The 21,030-nt window shown below is 42.0% G+C and overlaps 1 pseudogene; it reads right to left on the bottom strand.

Moving 5' to 3' along the window:
• Nucleotides 1–2,039: 2,039 nt before the first annotated feature.
• LOC123114508 (putative disease resistance protein RGA1) lies at nt 2,040–14,068 on the bottom strand (annotated as a pseudogene).
• Nucleotides 14,069–21,030: the final 6,962 nt, after the last annotated feature.

The raw sequence follows: 21,030 nt of genomic DNA, 5'->3' as shown, positions 1-21,030 counted from the left end.
GCGGAGTCCGGGAAGTGAACACGGTTTCTGTATTATGATTGACGTAAGTAGGAGTTCAGGATCACTTCTTGATCATTGCTAGCTTCATGACCGTTCCTTTGCTTCTCTTCTCGCTCTCATTTGCGTATGTTAGCCACCATATCTTGCTTAGTCGCTGCTGCAACCTCACCACTTTACCCCTTCCTTTCCCATTAAGCTTTGCTAGTCTTGATACCCATGGTAATGGGATTGCTGAGTCCTCGTAGCTCACAGATTAGTACAACAACAGTTGCAGGTACAGGTTATGCGATGATCTTGACTCGAGAGCGATGTTTGCTTGTTTGGAGTTCTTCTTCTTCTTCTTCTTCGACCAGGGGATAGGTTCCAGGTCGGCAGCCTGGGCTAGCAGGGTGGATGTCGTTTGAGTTTCTGTATGTGTTTCATGCGTAGTCGGATGTTGATTTTATGTATGATGTGATGTTGTATTCGTGTGGCATTGTATGCCTTATGTATGTATCCCCATCTATTATGTAATGTTGATGTAATGATATCCACCTTGCAAAAGCGTTTCAATATGCGGGTCTATCCTTGGTGGGACCTTCGAGTTCCTTTTGGATAGGGTTGCATATTGGGCGTGACACTGGGGCCGGCGACTGGGGGGCAACTCGCCCCCAGGCCGTTTTTTGCACCGGCTCGCCCCAGGCGGCGATTTTAGGCGCCCCCTGGGGGCACTACAAGAAATATGTTGAATTGTGACCTTTGATAACGACCCTGAGTCAAATTGTCATAAATCCATGACCATTTCGAACCAATTGGTCGTAAGCTGTGTGGGAGGGTCCAAACCTTAAAGCATAACGATAATTTTGATTAAAAAGGTCATAATTTCCTTACACGAAATGGTCATGAGCAGACAACACTGATTTACTTCTCTATTTCTACTTGATTACGACCAATCTAGATGGTCATATCTTCTAATTTGTAATGCTTGAAGTGATTGGATGGCCACCTCAGCAATTTCGGCTATGTGTAATGTCCATGTGTCAGCCAACTCACCAGTTTCATCTATGTGTTATGTCCATGTGTCAATTTCCGCTTACATTTCTCTATTACAAATGGGACCCACCAGCAACTTGACATGCAGAAACGACCACATACATGACACGTGGGCCCCACCAAACCTTACATGCGGGACCGACACGTGGGCCCTACCTAACTGCCATGCGGGACCCACCATCGACATGAAACGTGGGCTCACCAAACGGCCATGTAGGACCCACCGATAAATTGACACGTAGGCCCAACAGAACAGACAAGTGGGACCCACTAGTGACATGACGAGCCGGACCAGAAAACTGAAAAAGAAATATGTGTAATGACGAGCCAAACCACCACGCCAGCATAGAACTGGTGGCCTAAATCCGCACTCGGCCCTTTTAAAGTCGTGCTTGTTTCCTGGGCTTGGGCCTCGGTCGTGCGAAGCCTTCCCTTCTTTTTTTTAGAAGAGCCTTCCCTTCCTTTTTTTTCTTTCACATTGTGGTCCGCCTAGTGGGCCAACGGTCCATAGCCTATTAGAAGGTGTTTTTAGTGGAACATGTGCGATTTTTTTACTTTAATTTTTTGTTTTTATTTTTCTTCTTTAAAATAATTCAGGATTTCAAAAAAATCATTTTTTTTCAAAAAAGTGATTTTAGAAAAATGTAAAATTTTCATGGTTTTAATAATTGTTCGTGATTTTGAAAAAATGTCCACGTATTGAAATAATGCTCGTAAATTCGAAAAACTTTATGTGAAATCAAAAAATGTTCATCATCTTTCCGAAAATGTTCACAAAAAATGATGAATTCCAAAAAAATGTTCATTGATTCAAAAAATGTATTCACCGAAATTCTTTGTAACTTATTCACAAACTATTCCCATTTTGTCATTTTAAAAATGGATAAACTACTAAATATAGGTCCTGAGATTTTTCATAATTTGGTAACTTGCAATTAAACTGCTAAATGTAGGTCTTGATATTTTACAACTGAAATGAAATAGAAAAGGGAAATATTTGCCGTATTCCAATTTTGTTATTTTTACTGAAAACTATGTCACATGTAATGACCTAATGCGAATGTATTCCACGTTTATGATGTATATGAAGATAACAATTTTAATCACACAAGTGCATCATCTGGTATACATTGGGCCTCTTGATGCCCCCCCCCCAGCCTCCTCTCCGCCTTTTTCTTGATCTTGACTTGTTGTAAAACTCCTCAAGCTCGTCGAACCGTAAGCAGCCACCAGATAACAGAAAAAAAAAAGAATTCAAGTAAGATATATTGAACTAATAGGAATTAAAGGAGTTGACCCATGGGTACAGACTACACTGTACTGCATCAATTAATTTTTCCTCGGTATTTTCAAGAACATGCCTACCAAATTATTTGAGTTATGTCTAGTCAAGTATCTGAATTAGAAAATGTACTCTATACAATAGGCTCCATTAAGGTTATCGTCAATCCTTGGATCTACCTCCAGCTCCACTAACATCACAACATCACTCTGTTGTTAAGATCCGAAACAATAAACAACTCAATCAAGGCTGGCACTCGACTAAGGAATTATAACCAACTTTTCTTGGGAGAGGGTGGCGAGTAGCGATGTGATTTTGTCCTAGGCCTTATGCGGACAAGATTTTTAATGGGCTGCCAAAATATTTCATGTTATTCGGGCAATTCGTGTACCATGGCCTTTTACCCGAATTACCCGAATTCCTAGGCCTTATATGCAATTCGAGTTTTTTTGGATTCAAGCTTCAGGTTTCCGGTTTTATGCCCACCATGAGAGCACACTGCTGGTATTTTGGGCAAACACCAGTGGTGTGCCTCTTTTGGGCAACACTACTGATAAGGATTGCATATAAGCATTGCACAAGTGTGATCAACACCAATGGATGTGGACGATCACACAATATATTACATAGGTGAGTTATGCATATAAGCTAAAAGAAAAGATAACATAATGTAATTTGTCAATAAGTGTGATATAAACTTTACCATATTATTTTACTCATGATAGTGAACAACCACCACGTTTACAAAGTGCAATGCTCCCCAAGTAGTGCTAGCAAAATTTTCAAATCTAACTTGATAGTTAATAATTTTTTCCAACCAGAATTATAGTTACCTACCATTGACCTGCAAACCATGTGTATGAATATTGTTTTTCAACCAATCTTGTTGTCAATTCGTCATATATTTCTTCCATGCATCACAGAGAACTTTAGGATTAGGTGGTCCAAGATATATCTTGTATCACCATATTACTCAGTATACTCGAGTGCTAGCGAGTAGTTCTGGGTTAACAGATGATGGGAACTGCATTACACATTCCTCATAGTCGTGGTCCTCATCTCCATTTTTCTCCAACACAGAAAGAGCTGGGAAACAGTTTAACACTTTTGGTGATGATGATTTGCTACTGTAAGATGAGATACATCCAAGTTGAGACTCTTAACTGAATGGAAGACAATACTGCCATCCAGCTCTTCTGGGAACAAACCATCGCATCTTCCGACATCCATATCTTCTACTTTATCCAGATTGTGGTAGGCTAAGGCACCGCCATACCCTCTAACAACCAATTTCTTTCCGTCATAAGACAAGCTTTCTGAATCACATCTTTTAACATCCAGATCTGTCAGTGTGGATGTGTGAGGCATGGAGGGCAGAGACATCTTAGGGCACCTGGAAACTTAAAGTCTGCGCAAATTAGTGCAAGATACCTCCGACAAGGGCATCACACGGAGATTGGGAAAATCGATGCATATGATTTCTTCAAGACATGGAAAGGAACAACAATTAGGTTTCACAACCCATTCAGCAAGTTCCAGCATCTCATAAACTCAACTGTCTTCAAGCGCATAAAACATTTTCCTGGAGCGCCACCACATCGAGGCCCAAACTGATGCATTCGACAAATGTTTGTCAAATTGAGTCCCTTAAGATTTGATAGCATCCCAAAAGGTGGGAGGGTGCTCCAAAATATGCCTTCTAGACTGAGTTGTAATTAAGAATACCAGCATCTGTAGTTGGTCCATCTCCGCCCCGGTACCAACTAGGACCAACTTGTTAACCAGATGTTTACCAGAGTGTGGTTGAAGAGCATCAGGAATACCAGCATCTGTATTTGGTCCATCTCCGCCCCGGAATAATTCCAACTCCTTCAGATTCCTTTTCAACAACAGTTTGGCTGCAGTAGCTTCCTCCTTGGTTGCCACGTGTTCAAGACCACATATATTCAAGCCCCAAGTTCTATTAGTTCAAATCCTATGCTCTCCTTTTTAACATGGAATTGTTTTAGCTCCTGCAGATGCTTCATCTTTCTGACATTGCGAATATTTGAGTGGAGTTCACTTTCAGCACAGAAATCATGTAAATTCTCAAGGTGGCTAAAGTCCTCAGGCAAATCAGAACTACCATGCCAACCAACTAGGTCCAAAAATTTCAAGTGATAAAATCTTGATAGTGGACTAGGTAAACTCATTTCACGATCACCGTAGTAAGATGAACTAATTTTGAGGTATTGGAGATGGATAAGTTTTGAAAACCTATATGGAAAAGATTGTGCAGACTTCACCACTATAAATAGGACACGCAGACTATTTATTTCCTTGAAGCTATCTTTCAAAATCTTGGCGATTCTTTCTTCTTCATATTCTCTAAAAATGATCAAAGTCCGCAGATTAGCAATATCTATCCTCTCCCTTAGTTTACACATTTCTTGCTCAAAATTTGCATCATATCTGTCTTCTATGTTGATGGATAAGTGTCAAACAGATTGTGGGATGGCATCAGCTCTGAATTCTCCTTTTCTAAAAAATCAGCTCTGAATTCTAAGCCACTTATATAGAGGCATTCTTGTGCAGAAACACTCTTAGATAGCTCATGCATTACATAGTAGCATCGAAACAATAAATGCTACAACCAATGCCTACAGCCAGCTTTACTGTATGAGTTTTTTTAGGAAGGCTAAGAGTGACATGGCAACCGTACAAAGCCGATAGTCAGCTCTACTATTAACCATGCTCTTATGTGGAAGGGAGAAATGTGAAAAAAACCCAATAAAGTGAACGTTCATCCAAGAGTTTAGCTATATGCATATTTCTAGGCAAATACAATAAATGTGATGAAAGAGAGAAGAGAGAGAAAAGTACTAATGTCAACCTTATAGCCCGTACTATTGTATGAGCGATTATAGATAATGGCATTTTTATATAGCCAGTGGCTAGCTACATTATTAACCATGCTCTTAGCCCCCGTTGCAGCAGGAAACACACCTATTAATGATCGCCGCCACATGTCCACCTGCCTGTGCCCGTTCCCGCCGTCCGCGGCTATAAAAAAGGTCGATGCCTCCCGTCTCTACCCACTTCTCCGCTCCCTCTCCGGATACTCCAGTTCCCCTCTCTGTCTCTTCTCTCTCTCTTCTCCGGCTCCTAAACTCCCTTCCCCTCCCCTTCTTTGCCTTCTCACCATGCCGCCTCGCCCAAGCCCAGACTGGGTCAAGCTAATCGAGGAAGAGGAATGGAACACGCTGGAATTGGCTCTCGCCACCAAGGTGGAGGAGGGCGCCCAGTACGCGTTGGACCCCGCCAATGACGAGGACGATACCAACATGACGTGCAAGACTCATGCGATTCTTTTGGTGCAATGTTGTGTAGCAGCATTGGATGTGGTACTATGCAAAAAAAATGCTAGGTTTATTTTGCTAAATCCATTTCCTATGTTTGATGGTAAAAAACGAACGACCTGGACCAAAAGTGTCGCCCCGTTGGGTTCACTACCCAAGGAAGGGTGGACAAGTGGCGAATGCCTGCCCTCTTGGCGGCCCAAATAAACAAAAAGCGGACATATTTCACGTCTGTTTGGATTGGCCCATTGGAGTTGTCCTTGGAACAAGTCCGACCTAGTGGTGTCTATTCTGGTAATCCTATTTGACGCATTTTGCGTCAAAATTGTCGAGGATTCATAGAGTCGATCAACTGAGCGAGAGATGGGCCGACCCAGCAGCAACAATATGAATCCAATTTTAGAAACTTCTCTAGTTTTTACCAGTTTTGAGAACCTTCTAGAAGGTTCCATCCACTTTGTTTTCTCTTTTGTTTTAAATCTTTTTTGGATTTTTATTATTTTATTTATTCAAAATGCTAGGATATTTCAAAAAATGCTTTGACTTTTTTTTAAAATGGTTGGAAATACAAACAATATTCAGATTTCAGAACATGTTCGTGATTTCAAAAATTGTTCCCACTCTTATAAAAATGTTTGGGAATTTTAAAAAGTATTAGCAATTTTTCAAAAGTGGATCGGGAATTTAAAACAATGTTCATGTTTTAAAAAAAGTTGAATTTAAAAAATGTTAAGAACTTTATAAAATATTCATGTTCTATTTTTCACAATTTAAAAAATGTTGTGTTTTCCAGAAAACACAAAAAACTCAAAAAAAAAAGTGTGCTACAGTGCCTGGAGTCACCACAGTGTTGCCGGGTCGCTACTAAGTCACTACTGTACGTGCAGGAAAAAAAGTGTAATGGGCCTGCCGGTTCGCTCGTACAGTGTGTTGTGATTGTGGTCTGTTTTTATAGGAGTTTCCGTCTTTTTAGGTCCGGGTCGACTAATGTCCTGCAATGAACAAACGATACACAGGCCGGGAGTACACATATCATTTTCTTGAAGTAAATGATGATTAATATTTTTAAATAGCTAGAAACATTTTAATTAATTTAACATCATTTGATAATGTGTGAATATATGATATGATTTAAGACATGATAATGGGAGCATTACTCGACAATATGTGAATAATTAAAAAAATACATGAGCCATTTAAAATATACGTCAACATTTAAAACAATTACATGGACATTAAGAGAGAGAAAAATGTAAACACTAATTTTGAAGATTAAATGACAATTTCTAAAATAAAAGAACATTTATTTAAAAAACTTGCATCGAGAAAATTTTGCATTTTGTGTTTAACGAGGTTACGAAACATTTCAACATGTTTTTTTTATTTTAAAGAATGCATGTACATTTAGACCACTTTGAAATATATCCATATATAAAAGGAAAAAAATGAAATGGAAAAACTGCGTTGCATTTTCGGGCTTGGCCCATTTAGGGGCGCGCGAGGCAAGACATAACACCACCCAACCGGAAAATCCTATATGCCGCTCGTTGCGTCAAACTGCGGGCGCTTCGCACAGGCGAGCGACCGAGCAGCGAGGCAACGGGCCGGCTCGTTTAACCGTCCAGCGCTCCCGGTTTTGGGAACCTTCTAGAGGTTCCCAGCTGGGTTTTTTCCGGTTTTTGGAACTGTTTAACACTTTTGATGATGATGATTTGCTGGTAAGATGAAATACATCTAATTTGAGACTCTTAACTGAATGGAAGACAATACTGCCATCCAGCTCTTCAGGGAAGAAACCGTCGCATCTTTCGACAGTTAGTTCTGTTAGGGATTTAAACTTTTCAATGTCTGTCAATGATATGTGTGATACATTTTCAATAGCCATATCTTCTACTTTATCCAGATTGTGGTAGGCCAAAGCACCGCCATACCCACTAACAACCAATTTCTTTCCATCATAACGCAACCTTTCTGAATCACCTCTTTTAACATCCAAATTTGTCAGTGTGGAGGTGTGAGGCATGGAGGGCAGATACATCTTGGGGCACCCAGAGACTCGAAGACTGCGCAAATTGGTGCAAGATTCCTCCGACAAGGGCATCACACGGAGATTGGGGCAATCCATGCATTCGATTCTTTCAAGACTTGGAAAGGAATGGCAATTAGGTTCCACAACCCATTCAGCAAGTTCTGGCATCTCATAAAACCCAACTGTCTTCAAGCGTATAAAACATTTGCCTGGAACACCAGCACATCGAGGCCCAAACTGATGCATTCCAGAAACTTTTATCAAATTGAGTCCCTTGAGATTTGGTAGCTTCCCAAAAGGTGGGAGGGTGCTCCAAGATACGCCTTCTAGAGTGAGAGTCTCTAAACTTGTTAACCAGATGTCAAGACACAACCAACTAGGACCAACGGTACCACCTTGATTTGCAATTGTAAGTACTCTAAGATTAGAATGTGGTTGAAGAGCATCAAGAATATCAGGATCTGTAGTTGGTCCATCTCTGCCCCAGAGTAATTCCAGCTCCTTCAGATTCCTTTTCAACATCAGTTTTGCTTCAGTAGCTTCCTCCTTGGTTTCCACGTGTTCAAGACCACGTATAATCAGTCCTCCTTCAAGCTCTGTCAATGCCCCAAGTTCTGTCAGTTCAAATCCCATGCTCTCTTTCCTGACATGGAATTCTTTTAGCCTCAGTAGATGCTTCATCTTTCCCACATTGCGAATATTGGAGTGGAGTTCACTTCTACCATGGAAATCATGTAAATTCTCAAGGTGGCAAAATTCTCCAGGCAAATCAGAACGACCATTCCAATAATCTAGGTCCAAGAATTTCAAGTGATAAAATCTTGATAGTGTACTAGGTAATCTCATTTCCCTGTGACCGTGAGATGAAGTAATTTTGAGGTACTGGAGGTGGATAAGTTTTGAAAACCTATATGGAAAAGATTGTGCATACTTCACCACTATAAATAGGACACGCAGACTATTTATTTCCTTGAAGCTATCTTTCAGAATCTTGGCGATTCTTTCTTCTTCATATCCTCTAAAAAACATCAAAGTCCGCAGATTAGCAATGTCTATCCTCTCCCTTAGTTTACACATTTCTTTCTCAAAATTTGCATCATATCTGTCTTCTATGTTGATAGATAAGTGTCGAACAGATTGTGGGATGGCATCAGCTCTGAAATCTAAGCCACTTATATTGAGGCATTCTTGTGCAGAAACACTCTTAGATAGCTCATGCATTAAATCATGCATTACATACCAGCATCGATCACCCTGATAATTGAATTTCTTCATGAGAAAACCACTGTCCACTAGTTCTTCCAAGTAATTCCTGTTGCCTTGGTGATTAGAGTCTATGATGCCAATTGAAACCCAGAAATGATTGATTTCAGAAGAAGTAAACCTATGATCTTCAGGGAAAAGACCACAATAGGAAAAGCATTTCTTCAGATAAAAAGGGAGGCAATCGTAGCTAATCTTTAAAGATGGCATGATATCATAATTATTTTGCTGCTTTAGCCACTCATTATTTTCAAGAACTCCATTCCAATGTTTCTGAGAAAGGTCCTTGTGCAATAGTCTACCAACAGTTTTGGCTGCCAACGGGGAACCCTTTAGCTTGTTTGCAATTTTTCGTGCAATACTAGCAAACTCATCTTGGTAATGCTCAGGCTTGTCTTCTTCACCAAATATACATGCTTCAAAGAATGTGAAGAAGTCATTAGACTCCAAACCTGCCAGTTCTAGTGAGTCAACTGTTCCCACCATTTTTGCTAGATCTGGGAATCGAGTTGTGATAAGTAGCATGCTTCCGTCAACTTCCCCCTTTGTGAAGGGAGCTAACAGGGTTTTCCACTGATCCTCACCATCACATTTCCATATATCATCCAAGACAATTAGAAACCTCTTGGAGTTGAGACGGTGCGCTATGGATTTCTGAAGCTGGTCTAAATTGGTTGTTTCATTTGCAACACCGCTGCTTCCTTCTCCTTCAGTTGTAGGTATGCAGGCAAGGATCTCCCTGGTGAGCTTAAGCACATTGAACTCAGTGGATACACATATCCAGACCCTGACCTGGAAGTGCCCTTCAGTCCTTGCATCATTATAGAGGTGAGTGGTGAAAGTTGTCTTTCCAATACCCCCTGGACCAACTATAGGAAGAACAGAAACAGTTTTCGTGGTACCCGGTATCGGTGATACGGCTGACAGTTTTCTCGAAAGCGTCTCTCCTGCCATACAATGTGTCTTGTATAATCATGGAAGCAGTCAGAGGCCGATGTAGGACAACTGCCGTGCTATTGATTGGGGTACTGCTGAGCAAATTGGAGACTGAATCACAGTGAGACTCCATGCCCTGTAACAGGGACTTGATTCCTCTGGAGATGGACACTCGGTCGAAATGCAGCGCAGAGTTGGAGTTGGTGAGGCCGGCAACAGCAGCAGAATCACCACCATTACCAATGCCGGCAGCAGCAGCATCACTCCCACCATCCCTCTTGCTCTTGGGTGTAGAGGAGCAAGAAAAGCAGTGGAGCAAGGTGACGCGGCGTGGTGCACCGCCAACAGCAGCAGCATCATCACTCTTGCTCTTGGGTGTACAGGGGGAGCAAGAAAAGCAGCGGAACAAGTGGCGAAGAGCACTACCGGCATGGAGAGCTTGACGGCCGTCGAGATCTTGGGTGGTGGCGTAGGTGGTGCCGAGGAGCCTGTCATGGATCTGGAAGTAGTGGAGCTCATCCAGCAGGTCCTCTGCCTGGTCGGCGTCCCTTCTCAGCTTCTCCAGCAAGCGCTGCAGGGCAGGGTTGTCGCCGACGTGGCTCCCCTGGTCCTGGGCGTTGTGCAGCAGGCCTTGCGTGTGCAGCAGCTTGTCCTTGATCTGCTCCGAGTTGTGGCCGAGCTGGAGGCTGTCCACGTACGCCGCCACCAGGCCGTCGGACAGCGTCGTCAATACATTGCCGAGGAGCGAGGCCGCCGAGCCGAGAGCCAACTCCATCTCTCTGCAGACACTACGCCGGCCGCCGCGCCGGAGTAGTGGTGGAGTGGAAACAGCAGGCAGCAGCAAGCGCAACTGCTAGCGGGATCCGAGTGGCCTGCGAGGAATGTGGGTGGCAGCTTCGAGCTCGGATCTGCACTGGATGGGATGGCTGCTGCCTGCTAGGAGGGGAGTGGATGGAGAGCAACGGCACGGACAGCTTGAAGCTCCAGGGACGGATGGCCGCTGGGGAATTTACTGATGACCACATGGGATGCTCTGCCCTCAGTAAATTCTTGATCGGCCGTTGTTCACACCATGGGATGGGATGCTCTGCTGCGCCTCCTGCGCCCTATAGGCTATAGCTAACGCCACATGGGATGCCCCACCTCAATAATGCGACTCTTTTTTACAAAAATACACCCCCAACCAAATGCAACGTCTACATCCTTTAATCAAGTACTGACGCCCGGGTTTACCTGCAAATTTGGGTACGGTAATTCGGGTGGTTTTCAGAAATGACACCCGAAATTTGTCCATAATTAATTTGTTGCTACCCAAAAATTCAGGTTCGGGTTCGAGTAATCCTGATTTACCAGAAATATATCACAGTGAAAGAAAAAGGAGACATGCAACTAGAGAACGTGCGGGCTTCTCGTTGCTATCGCCTCTCATCCTAACGATAGCAACTGTGGAGTCTATATACATCCGAATGTAGTCCGTATTGAATTCTCTAAAAGGTCTTATATTTAGAAACGAAGGGAGTATAATCTTATGGAGTAATTAAACATGCATTGGTTAGCAAATGTGGCGAGAAATCGAGGAATGCAGTTTTTTTTTCTTCACATTTACACCTCCGACGCACATCTGAGACTTTCTCCTCTTTTTCTGAGATGGCAACTAAAGATGCCAACATACGGCTGAGTGCTTGGTTTACATGGAAACCGATATGCAATTGGTGCGGGCAATCGGCTCCAGAGATCAACAACGGGGGTTTTTCGCTTTTCTTTTCTAAGTTTCTGCGCAAGATACAGAGAGCTTCTTAGTTTCGCAAGATATTGCTCATCACTGGAAACGAAACAAGATGGCCACAACGGCAAACTTCAGTAGTATAAGGGGAGAAACAGAGGGGGGGGGGGGGGCGAACTTACTATACATGTAGACAGGGCTGTTGCTCCCCAAGACAAGCAGGAATGCAATGCTGAGTGCTGGGACATTTGGCCACTGCAGGTATGAGACTTAGAGGTACTTGGACTGCCAAGGAAGATGTGGGGACTCCTTGAGCTAGGGCATAGGTCACATCGTCACTGCCAAACAACAAAACGAAGAGTATATGTTTAACCAGACAATAATAATAGCTTTCAGACTTCCCCGTGGATCTAGGGTATCGGTTCGGATGAGTAAAAGGGGGAAAGCCTCCTTATTCTTATTCGATGGAAATTGGGTATAAAACAGTAATCTTCAAAGTTCCAAACCTTTCTAGAAGCAAACTCGATAGCTTGATGTTCAAAGGCATCGATACCCTTAAGACGGCTTGTTATGATTTCCTGCAGTTGCCGATGATTATAGGGGCCAAAACACAGCCGCTGAATACCCATCCTACTTGAGATACGCGGCAATAGTTTCTCTGGATGATCCATTGTGTTTGCTATACCTGCATTCAGTAACAACACACCAAAGAATAAATAATAGGCTAGAGATCAAACTCACAAACAAAGACATAGTTATAGGTACCTATAATAACTAGGTTTGAATTTGGCTTGGTGGGCCAATCAAGAATGTAATACAGGACCTGACAGAAAGATTAATCCAAATGTCAATGAACATGAACATATATCACACAGCAATCAGAAGGCCAAATGATAGCAAGATTGGGCATTTTCTCAAAAATAAACTATAAATTTGTACAATTATTTAATTAAGTCCAGCTAGATTGTATTACCGACAGATTTCTTGTCAAAAGGAGATCAAGATCGTTGATGGTTTGCTTGCTTTCTAATGTTCTTGCCATCTGAAAAGTGCTCTGTTAAATAATGAAGAGCTTTTTTCCATCCCACCCTATATATATGCTCACTGAACTGTTCATATATAACCTGCATGCATATTCCATAAAGTGGACCTGTTATAAGTCTATGTGGACTGATAAGGGAATGTATATGCTATGCTTCAGTAGGAATTCGCTATCTCTTAACTAACTTACAAGTTTGCATACCTTGTAGATATTCTCTGGAGAAGCTAATTTAATTTGAGACCATTGATTTCTGTAAAACAATAGGGCCTCGGAGCTCCAGAATCAAATTCAGATCTCAACCTCCTCATGACTGCAAGTAGAGCACTCATAGCCTGCCAGTCAACAAAGTAGCAGGTGCAGAAAATGCAGTTTAGCATTCAGCCACAGCAGAAGAAATCAAACCAGCACGACGGCCATGAAATAAGGTTGGTTGGTTACCTTGCCAGTACCAGGCACACCATGAATATAAAGGCAGCCCCCTAGACAATGGTCATTGCAAATTGCATCCTTAGAAAATGTTGCACTTCTCTGGCACAAGACTTGTACTACTCAGTAACAGTTTGCATAAGAAGCTGACGAAACATGTAACAAACATGAATAGCCATGCTTATCCCTGCAAGGCAATGAGTTGGGAAGAGTAGCCAATAGCAAGGTAGCTTTCGCCTTCTCCAGAGCAGTTTTTTGATGACACCGAACATGCATGCTCAGGTATATATTTTTCGGATTCCAAACTTTTGCAGGCCATTATATATCCTCCCTTTCCATGAATTGAATTATACAAACAAACAAACAAACAGGCATTTCAGTAAGGTAAAGCGATGCAAAACTATAGAGGGAAAGGGAGGAAAAGGTAGTACAGTACAGAAGCCAAAATTTTGTCATTAGATTGGTTCTTTCTGGCTGAGCAATGTGCAGCCGGTTCATCCTCCTCATCATGCTATTATGAATCTTCATCGGTATCACTGTTCACTGGGATGTTCTTTTGACAAGGACAAGATTATTCAGTATACCAAAATGATGATCAAGATTTCTATAAGCAGAGTTTCACAATGACGTTTCAGAAGATATACCTCAGGCTCAGGTTCATCATCCTCCCCTCACGCTCGGCCTCGCAGTCCCCCTCCGGCACAAGCCGCAGCGGCTGGCGCACGTACCGCAGGTGGAACGGAATCCGCTGAGGCACGCGTCAAACTGCACCATGACCCCGCCGCCGCCGCGGAAGCACACGCCGCCGCTTGGGCTCGGCCTGGGTCCGGGTCTTGGGCGACGGCGCGGCCCGCTTCCGCTTCCGCTTGAGGGTGGGCGCGGGCTTGGGCTTCGCCGGGGTCTGAAAAGAGGTCTCCAGGAGGCGGCGGGATGGGGCGCCGGAGACATTGGCGGCGGCGGCGAGGCCACGGATTTGTGTCAGCAAGGAGACTCGTCACTCTCTAGCTTTTCACACAAATAAGAACAGAGGACAAACTTTTTTTTTTTGAGAGAGAGAGCCCAAAATCAAGAAACAGAGGAGCAAATAATCCATCTTTTTGTCCTTCGCTTTTTTTAAAAAAATGACTGAACTGTCACATACAATAGCTCACCTTATGTGGCTGGTATACTTGACCCGGCAATCCGATCCATTGGCGGCCGCACCCATAGACACCCGACCCGAATGGATAGAATATAGGTTGAGCATATTCACCCGTGGGTAAGTCTAATGGGTAACCCGATTAGTCACGAGTAAGGCATGGGCCTAAGGTCTTGTCCGTGCGTCGCCTGACATGTGGGCCCTTTTATATCTAAAAAAAAGTAGTAGCATCCCACAGTCCAGTCTTGCCAGCCAGCCCACCGTCCCCGCCCTGGTCTAGTAAGTCAGCACCTTCGGTTTTACGAGGCAGAGAAACTAACCGCGTCCCCCACTTCATGCCTACTCACTCAGCCACAAACCTAGCCGCCATACTCTTGCCCTCTCCCATCCGCAAGCTGCCGCCCACTGTCCCACACGCTGCCGCAGGCTGCCGGATCCTTGCAGGCCACAGGATCCCTGCCGCCTCCATCCTCGCGGGGGCGCAGGATCCCTGCCGCAGGCCACCTCCATCCTCGCAGGCCGCATGTCACTGGATCCCCGGCCAAGCACCACCACCGCTGTCTCAATCCTCGTTTTTGCTCGAGTGGCAGGCTCCACCGCATCGAAGCAGCAAACCCGCCATCCCTGCATCGACCCCGTTCAACCGGAGCAGCATCGTCGTCATCCTCGTTCTTCCTCCAAGGCTTCACCGCACCGAAGTAGCACCATCGCCACTACTGGGGAGAAGACCTAGTAGTAGCGCGAGTCTGACCCAGCGCTACTACTACTTGTGTTAGCAGTAGCGTGGGGTAGGGCCCACACAATTGCTAGATAGCAGCACCGCTGGTTGTTACCCCATGCTACTATTACTATTATTGCATACTTCATTTCTTCATATTATACACCCTTGTACATCTTTTTACTCAGCTGGCGCAAGGTTAATAATTAGGTTCAGCAAGTTTTTATTCAGCGGACCGTAAGTGTTTCGGGTTCCTGCCTAGGTAACGTGTCCATCCGGTCCGGTTTTTTAAACTTGTTTTTGTTCCTTGTTGTTATGGGGTTTTACTTTTATTTCTTTCCAAAAAAATTGTTGGGAAACTGCAAAAAAAGAACTTCGTAAATTATTTTAAAATTTTCCGAATTACCAAAAATATTTGTATTTTCAGAACATGTCCGTTAAATCAAAAATTGTTCCTATTCTTTACAAATTGTGTGGGGATTTCGAACAATATCCGTATTTTTTCAGAGAATGATCAGAAATTCGAAAACAAATTTTGTTTTGGAAAAATGTTCGGCATTTTCAAAATATTCACGTTTTATTTTTCACAATTTAAAAAACGTACGGGCTTTTGCAAAATTTCCAGTCACCATGGTGCCATCTTTTTTTTTGCGAGCAAATCAGAGAGCTTTAATCAACAAAAGAGTTGTCCCGGCAATCAGCTAGAAGGCTGCTTACCAAGAAACTAGGAGTCTCGTCAAGCCAGCAGTTGGTCACATTCAAAGTGCATGCACGTTTTGCACAGAGATGCGCCGGCAAGTTTGCTGACCTGGTTACATGCTGGGTCTCAAAAAAAGAAAAATCAAAAGCTAGCTCTCCTATTTCATCTAAGATAGGAGCCACAATCAAACACGAATTGTGGCGAGTGTTCCAGAGTTGTACCAACTCCTGGCAATCTGTCTCCATTATCACATGCAAGAGGCTTCGAAGCTTTGCAAATAGGACTCCTTCCCGCATTGATATAGCTTCCATTAAAAAAGGGTCCGAGATCTCACCAAATGGCTTGCACCATGATCCCGACAGCGCGGACGCGGAACAGGCTATACCACCCGCCCCTCCTCTTCCTTCCGCGACGTTAAGTGCACCATCCGTCGTGATCTTCACCATCCCTGGCTCGGGTGGTCGCCAGCCATGCCTTGGTAGCAAGATGGGAACTGATATAGGCAGTTCCAATAGTGCAAGAGCCTCTCTAGTCGCCCTGATGGCGGCTCTTGGATCCCTTCCTTCTTCCGCATGCTTGATCCGATTTCGAGAATGCCAAATCGTCCACATGATGGTGATAAAACTTTCCTCAATCTTCATCCTTGACTCGGTCTCCACATAGGATGTCTCTGGCCCATAACGTGGGTGTAAGCGAGGTAGCCGAAGGCCAAACCACGCACACGCTTCGTCCCAGAAGCGGCGTGCATGCGAGCATTGGATGAGGGCATGCATAAGATCCTCCTCCTTTGCCAAACAAACCTTGCAAGTGTCTAGAACTGCAATATGACGGTATTTGAGAGTGCACTCATCCGGTAAAATCCATCGTAGTACCCTCCACCAAAACACTCGTACCTTTGGGATCACTTTGAGTTCCCAGAGGGCAGCCCACATCTGTTTGTCATCTGTTGAAGCACCGGTAACCGCCCCTTCCTCTAGAGCAACACGCTCGTTCTGAGTCACTAGAGCACGGTACGTCGACTTAACAGTGTAGTTGCCTGATCTTTCAAAAGCCCAAGCATAAGAATCATCACCTCCGCCCCTCCTGATTGGGATGTTCAGAATGGCTTCAGCATCAGGAGCAATGAATGTAGTTCGAATCAACTCATGCCTCCATGACCAGTTCTCGGGATCTATAAGATCCGAGACTGTTCGAACTAAAGTGTTTGGTGGTTTCAGCAGCTGTGTCATCGAGATCGTCCCGGGGATCCATTTGTCAGCCCACACATCAATGGAGTTCCCGTCTCCGACTCTCTTAATGATACCCGCACGCAAAGCTTCCCTTCCTGCAATGATAGCTCGCCATGTAGCAGATGCAGACTTTGGCACCATGGTGCCATCGGGTTGCTACGGAGCCGCCAAGTTACTACTGTACGTACAGGAAAAAAACGAGAAGAACTGGAGCAGGTGAATGTGAGCTAATGGGCCCGCACATTCACTCGTGGGCTGTGCAGCGAGTGTGGTATAATAACTGATGCAAAGTGCGTTATATAAGAGTTCCCATCTTTTCTTTGGGTTCGGGTCGACTATTGCCCTGCAATGAACAAAGCTCAACTCCCATAAAAGGACACAAAGCCTAATTCGTGACAATGATAATCAGATGAACAAAGCTCAACTATATGCTCAACCCTGGGTTAAATTAAGCCTAGTGACCTTCATCAGTACTTGTAGACAGGACAAATGAACCAGTTGGGTCTATGCATCAAACGATGCACATTCCGTGAAGACTCATCATTTATTTTAAATAAACTATGGTTAATATTTTTAAATAGCTACAAACATTTTATTAATTAAACATTATATGACAATGTGTGAATATTTTTTAAATACATGATAAAGTACAAATTATTTGACAATGCATGAATATTGTTTCAACACATGAACCATTTTAAAATATACATGCACCTTTTTTAAAATTTACATTAGCATTTAGAGAGAGGAAACATAAACACAATATTTTTATGATTTAAGGAACATTTTAAAGGATACGAGAACACTTATTTAAAATTTACATCAATAAAATTCTGAATTTTTATTTTAACCAGGTTATTTAAAAGTTTAACCTTTTTTTTCAAAATGCATATACATTTAGACCATTTTGAACGAAAAATAAATAAGAGAAAACAAAAAATGAAAAAACCATGTTGCTTTGTCGGGCTTGGTCCATTTAAGGGTGCGCCTGGGCGAGCTCGCCCTTCTACTTGCTGCAGGCGAGACATAGCTTGTGTCAAAAAAAGGGTGAGACATAGCACCAACGAAATCTCCTTTTCAGTTCTCTCTAAATCTGCCGGCACCGCACCCGTGAATGTTCTTCCAATTCAAATAACATTATCCTCGATCAATTTCAGACACACACACGCGCGCGCGCGCGCACACACACACACACACACTCGGTCGATTTGAGAACAACATTATCAAATGGACATGGATATTGTGGATCGCGCGTAGATCAAGTAATAAGGGATAAAAACACATTCGGTCGCTCACCATAACGTTGTAACAAAGACATAAACAGGTTAAGAACGAATGTAGACCCAGAACTAAAGAAAACCGAATGTGGACCACAACTCAAAAGAACGAAGGAATGTATTATGTAAGCCACACCTAAACCGACTTGATAGCCTCTTTTTTCTTGGGTCTGGGTCTACTGGTAGTGTATCCTCAATTCGTGATAATGCTAAAGACAACTAAGTTAAACCGAGTGATTTTGATATAAGACAAGATAAATCACCAAACCAACTGGGTCTATGCATCGATCGATGCACATGGAAGGAGAAGACGGAAAGGCTATATCCTGCTTGTTGTGAAATATACATTGCGCTTGCCTTTAGCGCCCCGGCATGGGTAATCCCCCAATAGTGGACGGGAAAGACATGATTTTGTATGCTTTCTTTTTCTCGAATGTGTTTCCTAGTTTTTTAGCCCTTCTTTTGGGACTGGTTCACTTTAGCAGAATTTCTTTTGTGTGTTTCTATTTCCTTTCGATTCTTCATTATTTCAATATTTTCTTCCAATTTATGTTTCTTATTTCTTAATTTTCTATGTTTAACAAATAGAAAAACAATATTACAAAATATTATTTAAAACATGAAAAAAATGATTTTTTTAACATGCAAATGATTTTGGAAATTTTGTTTTTTTGAATTTGCGATCAAATTTTGAAAAAGCAAACATTTATTAAGATTCCAAAACAATTTTTGAAAACATGAGTAATTTTTGAAAACAGTTTTTAAAAATATATATGAAAATCTGATTTTGTTGTTTGAAAAAATGTGAAAACATTTGGAAAGTTGTTAATTTTTGTAAAAAGCATATTTTTTTTGAATTGTTTTGGCAAATGTGAACAAGTCTTATAAAATCTGAACATTTCTTTGAAACACGAAACAAATTGAAACTGCTAACAGTATTTGAAAAGACGAGCAATTTTATAAGATTCTGAATATTCTTTTAAGATTTGAACATTTTTTAAATTTTAATACTTTATGAAAAGCTAAAATAAGAAATAAGAAAGGAAGTAAAAGACGAAAAAAGCAATAAAAAAGAAAAAAATAATCAAAAACATTGAATGAAACAAAACCTTCTACAAGATTCCCAAAACCAGACTGAAAAGCGAGACCTCCTATGTGACGCTCTCTGCGTCAAGTCGTCGCCGTTTCGGACAAGGGGGGCTTCGATTGGGCCGGCCCATGAAGACAGCGAAAGCAACAGAAATCGAACGCACACTGTAGCTAAAGAAAATTATAGGCGTTGCCGGGGATTTGAACACGCGATGCTGTGCTATAGAGCATGAGTTCTTGCCAACAGAGCTAGAGGTTGTAGCAGATGAAATAGCTAGCATACAACTTAAACAAAAAATAAGCTGTGCAGATATGAATTAGTTTAGGAATTTCGGAAGCAATACTTTTAAAAAAAATGGAGTTGTGTGAAAAGCAAAATCTTACCAAATTTATGATTTTTTTTATAAAAGCTATAATTTTTTCGAAAAACGAGAACATTTATGACAATCTTGAACAATCTTTTGAAACCAGAACATTTTTTACAAATTTCAATTTTTTTGGAAGGGTGAACATATTTTGAAATTCCTGAACAAAATTTCCACACACGATTTTTTAAAAACTTGTGAACAATTTATAAAACTGGAACATTTTTCGAAACTTCTGAAAAAAATGAAAACATGAACAATTTTTCTTAAACAGGAACATTTTCTACAAAATTTGAACATAAACATTCCGAAAAAATTTCTAAACACAAGAACATTTTTTGAAATGCCCCGATTTTTTTAAAAAACATACACACGTTTTTTGAATTTTTATAAAAATTTTAAACACGAACATTTTTGAAATTTGGAACTTTTTAGAATCACGAACAAATTTTGGAAAACAGAAAAAAAAGAGGAAAAAGAAACAGAAAAACCGAGAAAAGAAAAATAGAAAACGAAAAACCCAAGAAGAAACAGGAAAATACGGTTCAGGGAACCTTCTAGAGGGTTCCGAAAACCGGATGGATAGCTCTAGCTTAATGGGCTGGCCATTGCTTCTTGCTAGCGATGCGGGGTATTGCCCTGTGCGTTCTGTCGACATTTTCCCTGAAAAGCTATCTGTACTGCTGAGATGGCCTGGGCCAATATATGGACAGTGCATGTGAATCATAAACGATTTGTCATAACGTGCTGTCTGGGCCTCGAGCGCTGGTCTCCTCTCTGCGCCGACTCGGGTGGGCCGCTCCATGTAGATTTAGCGTTTATGTCCTGGTTTGTTCGATCGCATTTGAAAAAGAAGAAATAATTCGCAAAGAAATGAAAAAAAATCAGGAATTCAAAAAGGTTCACGATTTTTTTTAAAAAAAATCATGAGCTTGAAAAAATGTTCATCTTTTTAAAAAAAGTTCATCGAATTTGAAAAAAAGTCCATCAAATTGAAAAGTTAATCAAAATTGAAAAAATGTCTACTGATTTTGAAAATAGGTTCATCAAAATTTTAAAAAGTTCATTGAAACTGAAAAACAGTTCAAATAATTTTAAAAAGTTCATCGGGTTTTTAAAATTTAAAAAAGATTTTTTTAACCACGCATTGAAGGAAAACAAAAAAAGAAAAAGAAAAAAGGACAAGAAAAAAGAAAAAGAAACAAACCGAACTGAAGAGACGAAATAAAAGAACAAAACGAAGTTGGTGTACGTGAGTGAATGAGTGGCTTGGTGGTGGCTGCGCTCGCTTGGAACCTTGAGGTCGGCAGTTTGATCCCCAGCCAGCACCTTTTGGGAACTTTTAACAAAAAAGAAGCTCCCAAATTGAAAGAAATCGGATCAGACAGAGTAGACAATATATGGTTGGATTGATTTTGCACCAAATGTAGATTAGTATGCCCG

This window comes from Triticum aestivum, chromosome 5B (assembly GCF_018294505.1).
Source record: "Triticum aestivum cultivar Chinese Spring chromosome 5B, IWGSC CS RefSeq v2.1, whole genome shotgun sequence".
In the NCBI taxonomy this organism is placed as follows: domain Eukaryota; kingdom Viridiplantae; phylum Streptophyta; class Magnoliopsida; order Poales; family Poaceae; genus Triticum; species Triticum aestivum.
The sequence above is the reverse complement of the archived record's forward strand: the minus strand, read 5'-3'. Positions and strand labels throughout refer to the sequence as shown.